Raw genomic sequence first — 13830 nt, 5'->3', positions numbered from 1 at the left:
TTTATTTCTGCTATCAAAGAACAGAATTATGACAGTGTAATTTAACGATCCTAATTGGCTTCATTTTAAATTTTAAAATCAGGTAACACTTCTTCCCATAAAACAGAATCAGTTTTCCTATGAGCCAAGCACTCATCAAAAATAATTTGATAATTAACATCAGATTATTTATTTTGCTTACACAAAATAAGGACAAGGGAACTTCATTATTTCACCAGTTGAGAATGGCTGTTCTCCCTCCAATCCAGATTTCTCTTGGAGGTCCAGATATGTCAGCTTGGTTTGATTGACTCCATGTTTTGTTTTGGTTTTTTTCCCCCTGGAATACTTTTTTTTCAATATCTATTTTTTAGTTGTAGTTGGATACAATATCTTTATTTTTATGTGGTGCTGAGGATCCAACCCAGGACCTTGCCCATGCTAGGCGAACACTCTACCGCTGAGCCACAACCCCAGCCCCTCCCCCTGGAATATTGTCTCTATTGAAAAATTGGCTTCACAAAGAAGGTGGCAGCAGGAAAATTTCAGAATCCAAGGCTTAAAAATAAGTCTTGGGCAGTGTGGGGTCATTTTCTGTCTCTGGGGGGGATCATCCGGTGTCCGAGGCCTGGGGACAGAGGCAAAGTCCCTAGCCGCCCATCTAGGAGATGTCACTCTCAGTAGCATCTAGTGTCCTGACCAGGATGACGGTGGGTAAGGAGCAGCAGGTCACAGGGGCCCCCTGACCCTCTGGGAGACAGAGTTGTCCCTGGGCAGACCCCAGGGCTGAGGGTCAGCGACCAGGGGAGAATCAACAACTGTCCCCGCCTGTGGTCCCTGAGGTCCTGGGGCAGGGATGCAGGAGGCAGCCAGTATCACAAGATGTCCCCTTCCCCAGCCAGGCTGGGCGCCTGGCTAAGCGAGGAGAAAGACAGTGTCCCTCCTCAGGGCCTGGCCCCTGCGCCTGGTCTCACTTCCTCGCCAGCACCACCTGGAAGGGGAGGAAGTGACACCCAGGAGAAGGCCGGGAAATGAGGCCAGCGTCACATTCAAGTTCAGGGTGCGACAGCTCAGTCTGCCTCTCAACAGGCCCCATACTCGGCTCCCCTTCATGGGCCACATCCCTTCTGAGAGTCATGCCCTACCCTTTATAGGCACAAGGACCCAGAAGTTCCAGGGACACGTCCATGTTTAGGCCCTCGGATCCGGAATTTCCTCAGGCATCCATGTTTAGGCCCCCGGATCCAGAAGTTCCTCAGGTTCACGTCCATGTTTAGGCCTTAGCATCCGGAAGTGCCTCAGGTGCAGGTCCATGTTTAGGCTCTAGGATCCGGAAGTTCCTCAGGTGTCCATATTTAGGCCCACGGATCCGGAAGTTCATCGGGTGCACGTCCATGTTTAAGCCCCCGAATCCGGAAGTTCCTCAGGCATCCATGTTTAGGCCCCCGGAACTAGAAGTTCCTCAGGCGCACGTCCATGTTTAAGCCCCAGGATCTGGAAATTCGATGGGTGCACTTCCATATTTAGGCCCCCGGATTTGGAAGTTCCTCGGGCGTACATCCATGTTTAGGCCGTAGCATCTGGAAGTGCCTCAGGTGCACGTCCATGTTTAAGCCCCCGGGTCCGGAAGTTCCTTAGGCATCCATGTTTAGGCTCTGAGATCCAGAAATGACTCAGGCATCCATGTTTAGGCCCCTGGATCCGGAAGTTCCTCAGTTGCACGTCCATGTTTAGGCTCTAGGATCCGGAAGTTCCTTTAGTGCACATCCATGTTGAGACTCTAGGATTCGGAAGATCCTCAGGCGCCCATGTTTAGGCCCCCAGATCCAGAAGTTCCTCAGGTACACGTCCATCTTTGGGCCTTCAGATCCGTAAGTGCCTCAGGCGTCCATGTTTAGGCTGTAGCATCCACAAGGCCCTGCTATAATTTTAAATAGGCTGATCATGGTGGGCTTCACAGGGAAAGCAAGATTGGGGCCAGGACAAGCAGCTAAGAAAGAAGTGAATCCGGGAGTTGCCTGGATGTTTGGGGGTGGAAAAGCACAGGCACAGGGATTTGGACGACGAGATTTCACATTGTGGAAATGGGCTCAAGGGGTGCAAGGGGAATTAAGGAGGGCAGTGAGGGGACCCCTGGAGCAACACATCTACATGAAAGGCCTCTCAGAGGTCACAGAGGTTGAGGCCTGAGGGGCAAAGGGCCCAAGAATGAGGGGATGTTGTCTTTCTCAATATCTCAGCATTCCAGCTCAGAAACCTGAGAGGCCAGGGAACGAAGAGAGGTGCCTGGATACAGAAACGCAAGGGTCAGGGCCTAGGAAGGGCAATAGGAGGCCAGAGGAAGAATGAAAGCAGGGCTGCGGTTGTGGCTCAGGGGTAGAACCCTTGCCTAGCGTGGGTGAGGTTCTGGGTTCCATCCTCAGCACCACTTTAAATAAATAAATAAACGTCCATTGACACTAAAAAAAAAATACTTTTAAAAAATGAAAACAAATGAACAGACACAAATCTGGTGCTAGAGTTGGGGGCTGAGAACCACCAACCACCTTGGGCTTCAAGTTCAAGAGATGTTAAATGACCTCATCTCTTCCTCCGCCTCCTCTATATCCCCCTCCTTGTTCTTCTCATTTTTTATTTTCTCCTTCCACTTCACTGAAACTTTGCCTCATGGACCATTACATGGTGGTCCTGCAAAGAACAGTTTGGGGAAACTAGCTAGCTCGGCCCCTCTGTGGAGGCTGTTTGGAGACCTATGGCCACTAACATTGGGGGAGAAGGGTTTCCAGCTAAGAGTTCATAGAACTTGCCCAGCTCCTGTTGGGAACCAAGGCTCGGCTTTGCATAGGGACAGTCGGAGCCATGCTAAGTCTCTCCATGGAGTCCCAGTATCCCCTTCTCTGTAAAACCAAACTCTGAAACCTTCCTTGGGGAGCAGTTTGAGAACCCCTCCAAAGAGGGAGAGACGGGGTGCCCAGGGGATGTCTCTTTAAAAGGAAGTGAAAGTAATGGTGAGAAAGGTTTTGAGAGCCTTTGAGAGGACATGTGGAGGAACTTCCACTCTGGGGAAGGCAATGGATGTTCCAGCCACCTAAGGATCCTGACCCTTCTGGTCTCCAGTTTTCAAACACTGTACGGCAGGCACCTGGAATTATCTTGTTTTTTGTTTGTTTTGTTTTTTTTTACTCCCTTCCTAAGCAAGCTTTGTACCTCAGATAAACCCCAAGACAATTATGTGAAGGGCCCCTGCACCACAGGCGGGAAAAGTGAGGGCTTCCTGCGGGAGTCACCATGTGGTCGCCATGTCTGGAATGCCACACTGTCCAGCCTCCTATTTCTGCAGCCTGTGACCCCTTGTCTCTTGCTTTTCCTTTGCTCCTCTGGTTCCTGGGTATCGAGTGTCTTCATTTTCCCTGTTGAGTTTACCGCCAGCAAGGACGTGAATGGCAAATCAGTGTCAGAAATAACATTTCCACCCACACAGCCTCCTGACTCTCAACATAATGTTTCTGACTCAATTTTTGGCTCTGGAGGGCAGCGGCCTGCCCTTTCCTCACCCAGGGTTAGGGTTTAAATGTTTTCTTCTTGGGGCTGATTTCCCCATTGTGACTGGTTCTTCATCCAAAACTGGCTCTAGCCTTTCTTTGGGGCCCATCATAATGCTCGATTTCCCCTGGCCCCCAACTCTGTCCCCAACTCTGTGAAAATGTTGGCAAGCAACGTCTCAGAGGGACTAAGGAGACAGTTACACTATGGACCACACAATGGCATTTTAAAATGCCCTTAACAGAGTTCCTCTCCTAGCCCTGCCCCCTTCTTCTCTCCTCTACCCCAAACTTCGGAGGGGTGGGGGCTCCTGGGTGACCTATCTGTTGAAGAGCAGTTTTCTCTCACTCTGCTTCTCCAGGGATCACCCTCATTACCCTGCTCAGCTGTGAAGGATCCTCTTGGCAGGCTTCCTTGGAAGGTCCTTGTCCCACCGCTGACCTTGGCATATGATGTCAGAACTCCAGCAACCAGGAAGTGGGGGAGTTATTCCCCAGAGCTGAATCTGGGTCTGGACTTGGAGTAGAAGGTAATGGGTCCCTGTTACCTACAATGTAAATAAACTTCTTCTCACTTTGCATTTAAATCCCCTATCTAAGCATTGTTGTACCTAGGCTTTCTTCTGTAAATAGAAAAATCTTATGCGTCTTCACTGACTTTGATAAACCTCCTTCCTGGATGAATGGGGGAGGGGTGATGGCGACAAGCCCCCACTAATAATCCCTCTGAGTACTTAAGTTCTGAATTCTAGGCCTTGTTCTATCTCAGGCTCATTCTGGGACCTAAGAGGATCTTCCTTTCGGGCCTCCTTTTCCTAATTTGTATAACGGAGCAATAGGAGTCACAGATCTCAAGGTGCTGGGCAGAATGGAGGCGGAATGGAAGACGACCCTTGTCCCTGCACGTCAGGCTCAGTGTGATGGGTCTCTTTCTGCCCCCAGCTCAGCACCCCGTTTGGATAAAACTGGCGCCAAAATTCCAGGATATCGGGGGCACAAGGCAAGAAAGGGTTGGAAAATGCACAAAACATCTTTGCCTCCCTCCACTTCCAGAGATGGTACGTGCTCACTTCCTCTGGCGGTGGCTGCAGCCGCGGCCGCGTCCCGGGTGGTTCCCAGGGCGGGGAGCCGCCGAGCACTCGGCTGCAGGGCGGGGTACTGGGAGAGCCGACCCGGGCACAGCGTCCGCAGCGCGCGCGGCGGGGACAGGGGGACACTTTCCGCAGTACGCCGGGACCGGTGCGCACAGACCGAGAGCGGGCGTTGTGCGCAGGGGCGGGCGCCCAGCGGGCTTGGCATGCGCGCCCCCGCCCGGGGCTATAAAAGCCTTGCCACCTGCTGCCACTAGCCACGCAGTTCGTCCACTTACTGGAGGAGCCAAGTCACCGTCTCCAGTGCTGCTTGCCTCGACATGGACCCTGAGACCTGCCCCTGCCCTACTGGTGAGCCCCCGCCTCCCTCCTGCGGCACAGCGCACCCCTTTACCGGCAAAGAATCCCACGCCCCACGCTCCGTTCAAGGACACTTGGGGGAGGGACCCCTTATTTCCCATTTTGAACCTCGTGAAGGATGAGGATGCCCATGTCGCGAAGAGCACGGGATCCGGCAGCCCATCTCCTCCTAGGCCCGGGGCCACCAGGGTTTTACCGCATTAACCCTTCCTGTGGCGTCACCCACTCTAGGTGGTTCNAGGGCAGCGGCCTGCCCTTTCCTCACCCAGGGTTAGGGTTTAAATGTTTTCTTCTTGGGGCTGATTTCCCCATTGTGACTGGTTCTTCATCCAAAACTGGCTCTAGCCTTTCTTTGGGGCCCATCATAATGCTCGATTTCCCCTGGCCCCCAACTCTGTCCCCAACTCTGTGAAAATGTTGGCAAGCAACGTCTCAGAGGGACTCCTAGGCCCCGCGTCCAAACCTGCAGGTAGACGTTAGACGTTAAAATACAGAGGCCCAGAGACTGATGCAGTGGGGTTGCGATGAGACCTTTTTGCCAATTCCCAGAAGATTCCAGCGGGCAGCTGGGGGTGGAGAACAGCTCCTCTGGTCCAACCTCTGTCATGGAGCCCACCCTTCAAAAACCCGGGTGCCTGGGGAGGCCATGAGCCAAGCTGGGGTTAGCTCGGAAGTTCCAGTCCTTGGTCCCTCTCAGGCCTGTGGATGCCCCTCAATTTGGCCTCCCCACCCCTCAGCAGTATGAAATTCATAGAGGGGACAGGAGAGGGAAGGAAGGCTGACTTCTTCCACTGGGTGCAAGAACAGGCACAGATCCCTTTGGAGTTCCTGACCCCCTACACTGCACCATCCCAACTCCTCTGAGTTGATCCTGCAAGGCCTCTTCCAAGACCATTTGCCTGGCAAGGTTTCTCCTCAAGGCCTAGCCCTCTCTGAGCCTGGGCCTCAGCTCAGCATGACTGGCACCCACCAAAGGAGCTATGAGCTGGTGGGAGCCGGGAATACTCCTATAGAAGCCCCGTATGCAGCTGGGGCACCATAGGTGCTGAGTCACGTTGTGAGCCAGGTGTGAGAGAAGGAAGCGGGCAGCCACCAGCACAGGCTAAACGGGGATGACTCCCCACCTCCCAGCACCTGTCCCCCTCCCCTTCCTCTGCTGGGGACAAATGGGAGACATCAGACGAGCACCCCCATTTTGTCCGCAGGCTGCTGCTCCTGCTGCCCTGCGGAATGTGAGAAGTGTGCCAAGGACTGTGTGTGCAAGGGTGGCGAGGGCGCCGAGGCGGAGGCAGAGAAGTGCAGCTGCTGCCAGTGAGGACGTGTCCCTTTGGGTGACTCGTGTGTGAATAGTGCCCGGTGGCCCAGGGCCATCTCTGCGATGGTGGGGTGTGGCTGTTGTCCCCTTCACCTGCTGCCCACTGCGAGTGACAATAAACCTGATGAACAGCATGAACCAAGCCCTGGTCTCTTCTTAAAATGGGGAAGGATGTGGAGAGATGGGGACCCACTCCAAGGTACCCTCCAGTTAAAAGTGAAATCCAGAGGCTTGACCACTGGTGTGCACAGGGCGGGGATGGAGCCCCGAGGACAGTACCTTCCCTTCCACTATCAGATAGCACCTGATCCTCCTGCCCGGCTCTGGGGAGAGAGCAGAGACCAGATCCACCAAAGTTTGCCGCTCCAGCCTCCAAATTCACTTGCTCCATCTGTACAGTGGGGCTGGTACCGCCAGACCCAAGCACCCCCAGACCCAAGGGCTTGTGATTCTGGAACTCTCTAGTTGTTCCCCTGAAAATGTCTGTTTTCAGAGTCCTTGGAGGAGAATCCAGAGGCCTGGGGCTTATCTTGGCACACTGTGGGCTGTGTTACCAAGGCCACCTCCCTGAATGGCTGGTCTCCCCAAAGCGATTGTCCAGCTCTTTTTCAAATGTCACTTGGCAATTTGTTGCCTTCTTTGATCCAGGGGAAGTAGGATCATAAGAGCTTTTATCCGCAGTGGTTGTGGTCTGATCCTTGAGGAAAGAACTCCCAGACCTACCTGGGAGTAGGAGAGAAGGGAGAGATTGAATTCTGGGAGACAGAAGTTTCCCTTTAAAAGAATAAAAGGAGTCAAACACAAACCTTTTCCTCCAGGTTAGTTTCTTAGGATTTTGCATTCCAGACTGGGCCACCACAGTTACCACTATTTTTTATCTAACAGGCTGAATTTAGAAAAGGAGAGTGTGTAAGAAGAGCCAAGCCAGTGTTGAAAAGGAACAAAAGGGGCTTGCTCTAACGGGCTGGCACTACTTGTTCCAAAGCTGCAGGAAGTGGGGTTGGCTCAGGAATAGATCAGTTGACAGAGAGGAGGGGCCAGAAACAGACCCTTAAAGCCAAAAGTAAGAGATGATGAAGTGTGTGTGTGTGTGTGTGTGTGTGTGTGTGTGTGTGTGGTGAGGATGCACTAGTCACCAAAGGACTACCCTTAGAAAATCATGTAGAAAATAAATCTGAATTCATCTACACACCTAGGGGCAAAAGTCAAAGCTATGAAAGAACGTGGAAGGGGGAAGATAGGAGGAGGATTTTTACTTTGGGTTCTTAAAGACACATTAAAAAAGATTGCTGGGCTGGGGTGGTGGCTCAGTGGTAGAAAGCTTGCCTAGCTTGTTTGAGGCACTGGGTTCAATTCTCAGCACTGCATATAAATAAGTGAATAAAAATAAAGGTCCATCAGCAACTAAAAAACATTTAAAAAAAAAGATTGCTAAATCTGAGATCGCCTTGTGCTAAATCCTTTAAGCACCTTATCTTACTGAAATTACAACTCTAGAAGAGCAGCATGACTGTTCTACCCATTTCACAGATTAGGCAATGGGGTCTGGGAGGATTTGCATGAGGTGCATGGCTAGATTGTGGCGAAGCCAAGACGTGGACATAAGCTGCCTAACTAAAGTCTAGTTAGTTAAACTTGACTACAAGTTGTTCTCTGTCTACTGGCTGGCCTGTGGCACAAAAAACAAAGCCATGGCTGGGGATGTAGCTCAGTTGGTAGAGTGCTTGCCTGGCACGCACAAAGCCCTGGGTTAGATCCTCAGCACCCCAAAAAACAAACAAACAACAACAACAACAAAAAGCCAAATCATCTCATACCTATTAGGATGGCTAGAAGAAAGAAAAGAAAAAGTCTTGATCAGGATATGTAGAAAACAGCCTCTGTGCATTGCTAGTGGAAATATATAATTGGGCAGTCCCTATAGAAAACAGGCAGTTCCTCAAAGGCTAAAAATAGAACTAGCATATGATCCAGCAATTCCACTTCTCCAAAAGAATTAAAACAGGGTCTTGAATAACATATTTGTATACTCTTATTCATAGCAGCCTTATTCATAATAGCCAGAAAGTATTGAGGAAGTAACTCGAGTGTCCACTGACGAATGAATGAATGGATAAACAAAATGTGGTACGTACAGGCGATGGAATGTCATTCAACCTAAAAACAGTACTGAAGTTTTGACACATGATACAACATGAGTGAACCTTGACGACACCAAGTTAGTGAAATGAGCCAATCATGAGAAGGCAATATTGTTTGTTTCCATGGTACCATGTCCCTGGGGGGCAGGAGAGTGAGAGTTGTTTCATGGGAGTTAAGTTTCAGTTTTGCAAGAGGAAGAGTTCTGGAAATTGGTTGTTCAACAATCTCAGTGTGCTTAGTATTACTGAATTGTACGCTCAAAAATTTTAAAATCTTAAGTGATGCTGGGCGTGGTAGTGCACCCCTGTAATCCCAGTGACTCAGAAGACTGAGGCAGGAGGATTGCAAGTTCAAAGCCAGCCTCAGCAACTTAGTGAGGCCCTAAGCAACTCAGTGAGATCCTATCTCAAAATAAAAAAATAAAAAGGCTGAGGATGTGGCTCAATGGTTAAGTACCCCTGGGTTCAACCTCTGGTACTAAAAAAAAAAAAGTCTTAAGTTGGTACATTTTGGAGAAGAGGATCAAAGTTCAAAGCCAGCCTCAGCAACTTAGGGAGGCCTTAAGCAACTCAGTGAGACCCTGTCTCAAAATAATAATTTTTTTTAAAAAAGGGTTGGGAATGTGGCTAAGTGGTAAAGGGTCCCTGGGTTCAATCCCCAGTATCAAACAAAACAAAACCCCCAAAGCTAACTGCAATAGAAAATATTTGTTATATGTATGTGCAATGAGCTGAACTATGTCCCCCAACTCATTGATGGAGGCCCTCTAATGAGTGAGTCAGGAATAAACAAGATCTAAGGGTGAGCCTTGATATAATAGGACCAGTGCCCTTATGAGAATCGTGAGAGAGGTGGCTCACCAGCTCTTTCATCTCATACACAAAGAAGAGGCTATGTGAGTGCTAGGTGAGGTGGGGGCTCCCTGGTGATTCAGGAAGAAAGGCCTCACCAGTAACAACCAGGATTTTTAGCTTCTAATACTGTGAGAAAATAAATTTCTGTTAGGTAACCCAGTCTACAACATTTTATTACAGCAGCCTGAACTGACTAATACAGTGTGTATATATACTTTTGATCTTCTATCATGTGTGTATACATATTGATCCTTTGTGCACATATACATATACTTGATAAAAGTTCGATATCTGTGCTATATAGAGTTCTTACAGGGCTGGGTTGTGGCTTAGAGGTAGATCACATGCCTAGCATGCGTGAGGCACTGGGTTTGATTCTGAGCACCACATAAAGTAAAATAAAGACATTGTGTCCACCTATAACTAAAAGATAAATATTTTAAAAAATGAGTTCTTATAAACAGATAAAAAGTGGACAACTCAATTTGGAAAAGAGGCCAAGAGCATAAACAAGCAATTAAAGGAAAAATAAACTTAAAAGATCAAAAATCAGGGAAATGATATTTGCCCTCATTCTAGCAAGGAAAACACGAACTTGCATAATATTTTGCCCTTCCAAAATACTGTAAGATATTGTGATTTTTTAAATTAATAGTGAAGGATAGATGAATGGTGACATACTTCCATCTCCTGCTGGAGTGTAAACTGGTTCAGCCACTTTGGAAGGTGTTTTAGCAGCACTTTCTCAAGCTGAAAATACATACCTTCAACCTAGGAAGCTAACTGCACCATCATTTGTATCCTCAGAAGTCTGGAAGCAACCTAAACCTCCTTCAGGTGGGAGGTGATTTAAAGATGATCAGAATGAAGGTGGGTGTAGTGGTGCACACCTGTAATCCCAGGGACTACAGCCTTGATGGGAGGCTGAAGCAAGAGGATCATAAGTTAGAGGCCGCACCTGTTCCTTTAGCAGTGAGGTTGAACATCTTTCCGTTAGTTGATGTGCAGTGTCATCATTTCTGAGAACTTCTGGTTCAAGTCTTCAGTTCTTTTTTTCTACTCAGGTGTAGAAGCTGTTTATATATTTTGGCCACTGGTCTTTTGTCTTCCATTTACCAGAAAGTTCTCAAAGTTTCTAGCCCATTACAGGCAATCTCTTTTAAAGACATTTTTTGAATGAAGATAAATTTATATGCCATAAAATTCACTCATTGTAAGGATACTATTCAATGTTATTGGCACATTTTTAGAGTTATGCAACCTTCACAAAAGCCAGCTTTAGAACATTCCCATCATCCAAGTTCTCTTGTGCCTGTTTGCAGTTCATCCTGCTGTCACACACCCCAGGTCCCTAGGTAACCCCTGATCTGCTTTCTGTTTCTCAGTTTGCCTTTTCTTGACATTTCATATAAATGGACCCATACAATACGTGGTGCTTTACATCTGATTTCTTTCACTTAGTATGATACTTTTGAGATTCAAGGTTTTTTCCTTTTTTCTTTTTCTTTTTTCTTTTTTTTTTTTTTTTGGTCTGGATGACATTTAATATAGTACACTTAAGTTATATAAATGACTTTTTTTTTGGTGGTGGTGGTGATGCTGGGGATTGAACCTAGGGGTCTTGTGCATGCAAGGCAAGCACTCTACCAACTGAGCTATATCCTAAAGCCCCGTTAGTTATTTTTTTAAATATTTTATTTCTTAGTTGTAGTTGGACACAACACCTTTATTTTACTTATTTATTTTTATGTGGTGCTGAGGATCCAACCCAGGGTCTCGCACATGTGAGGCGAGCGCTCTACTGCTGAGCCACAACCCCAGCCCCCTGTTAGTTTTTAATTTCTGAGTAGTGTTTGGATACACCACATTTTGCTTACCCATTTACCAGTTGATACTGCTAAGAAAACAAGAAGCTAAGCCACGAACTGGAAGAAACCACTTATGAAACATATCTGATAAAGGACTGGCATCCAGAATATATATGAAAGCAGTGGTATTTGTAAAACAATGTTCACAGTAGCATTACACAGAGAGGTTGAAAGGACTCAAATGTTTATTGATGAATAGTTGGATAAAATCTGAAATCTACATATATAATGGAATATTTATTGAACCTTAAAAAGGAATAAAGTTTAACATGTTACAACATGGGTCAGCCTTACAGACATCACACCAACACACCAGGACAGATATTGTATGGTTCCACTTTCACGAGATACCGAGAGTCATTCAATTCAGAGAGACAGAAAGTAGCACGGTGGTACCACGGTTAGGGGGCTAGGTTTAATGGATGCGGAATTTGGGAAGATGGGAACGTTCTAGAGATGAATGACGTTGATGGTTTATACAACACTATGAATGCCCTTAGTGTCCCGCCCTGTCCTGCACACCTAAAATGGTTAAGTGGGCGATATCCATGTCACAACAATGAAAAAGAAAAACATGGGCAAAATATTCAAATAGATATGTCACTAGAGCAAGTGCATGAGCAGCTAATAAGCAGAGAAAGATATCCAACCTCGCTGGTCATCAGGGAAATGCAGATTAAAATCACACTTGCTAGAACAGGTCTAATGAAAAAGAAAGAAAAAGACAGAGAGCAAGAGGTGATAATGAGGATGTGGAGAAACTGAAACCTCTGTGCATTGCTGGTAGAAATGATGCAGTCACTTCCGAAAGCAATTTTGGCAATTTCTTCAAAAGTTAAACACAGAGTTACCATATAACCCAGCAATTCTACTCTAGATATCTAATACCAGGATCAATGAAAATATATGTTCACCCAAAGACAGGTGGACACATGTTCACATCATTTATGAACACAGCTATCTTTGAAAATGTCAAAACACAAAAGCATGTGCCAAGAGCCCCCAACTCGGACCCAGGCCACTGCTTTTGTCCCTAGGTAGCCAGACTTGGAGGGACGCCCTAGCCTCCCCAGCCTTGGGGATGCCTTTGTGGGATGGACCTAGTATGACTTGCTTCTGCTAAACAGAGCACAGCAAAAGTGATGGGTGTCACCTGCACGATTAGGTGACAAAAGATTGTGACTAAATTCTTAAAATTGGAGGAAAAAGGAGGAGGAGGAAGAGGAGGAGGCTGGGGCAGAGCTCATGGTTAGCATGCCTGAGGTCCCAGGCTAGACCCCGGCCGCCTCCTCCAAACAAAGGAGACACCGAGGATGCTGTTTTCCAAATAACTTGGAAAAGGAAGGCATTTTTATTTTATGGAATAAAGAGTAGCAGGAGCCAGGCGTGATGGCGCACACCTATAATCCCAGTGGCTCGGGAGGCTGAGGCAGGAGGATCGCAAGTTCAAAGCCAGCCTCAGCAACTTACCGAGACCCTGTCTGTAAATAAAAAATAAAAAGGACTGGGATGTGGCTCAGGGATGAAGCACCCCTGCGTTCAATCCTTGGTACAAAAATAAATAAATAAACAAACAAACAAACAAAAAAGGAGTGCAGGGAAAATTTCAAAAATTATTTACAAAGAGGATTTTTCCTAGGTTAGAGGCAGTCTTTTAGAATCCAAACCTTCATCTGAATTGATTACAGGTTGACAATGGTGTGTCTTTTCTGTTATTTAAAAGAGAAAGCTTCTCTCCACTCCAGTCCCTTGTGAAGCAGGGGAGGAAGGAATGGATCTTGCAGGTTGCTATCATTTTTGTTTTAAGTTTTTTTTTTTTAATTGTTGATGGACCTTTATTTTATTTATATGTGGTGCTGAGACTTGAACCTAGTGCCTCACACATGCCAGGCCAGCACTCTACCACTAAGCTCCAGCTCCAGCCCGTCATTTAAAAACAAAAATCCCAAAACCTGGGAATTGAATCATTTTTAAACCACTGAGCCACATTCCCAGCCCCCCTTTTATTCCTTTTGTATTTTGAGAGAGGCTCTAGAGCCTTGCTAAGTTGCTGAGGCTGGCCTCCCACTTGCAATCCTCCTGCCTCACCTCTGGGGTCACTGGGATTGCAGGTGCAGCCACCACGCGGCCACTGCTGTCATCTTACTATTTGAGCCACACAGTTGAGACCTCACACCTTCGACGCTCTCTGAACAAATGCAGCATCCTTAGCTGTCATTACAGATGAATGCATGCGAGGCTGTCCCTTCTGTCCCACTCACCCTCTGGTGGGCACACTCTGCCCCCAGTGACGCTCAGCAGAGGGGCCCATGGCAGAGCTGATGCAGGCCCCAGAGCTCCGCTGAAGCAGTCCCAGCCTCAGGGCCACAGCCCAAGAGCACAGTCCTGCCCGCAGCCACAGAGGAAGCTTGCAGGCAGATCCTGTCCCTGCCAACCCTTGAGATGACTGCCACCCTGATGACACCTGGGACCAGCAGGCCCCTCCACGTGTGGCCTGAATCCTGTCCCACAGAAGTGACACGCATGATCATCCACGGGTGTGGCCTTCAGCTGCTGGGTCATCGGGTGATCTGTTCTGCAGCAGCAGGTACTTAACACACTCCGACATGAAGGCAGGGTCAGTCCTCTTTGTAAGTCTTTTTAAATTCTTTTCCCTGTACTTTTTTTTTTTTTTTTTTT

This window comes from Marmota marmota, unplaced genomic scaffold (assembly GCF_001458135.2).
Source record: "Marmota marmota marmota unplaced genomic scaffold, marMar, whole genome shotgun sequence".
In the NCBI taxonomy this organism is placed as follows: domain Eukaryota; kingdom Metazoa; phylum Chordata; class Mammalia; order Rodentia; family Sciuridae; genus Marmota; species Marmota marmota.
This window is presented reverse-complemented; position numbering follows the sequence as displayed.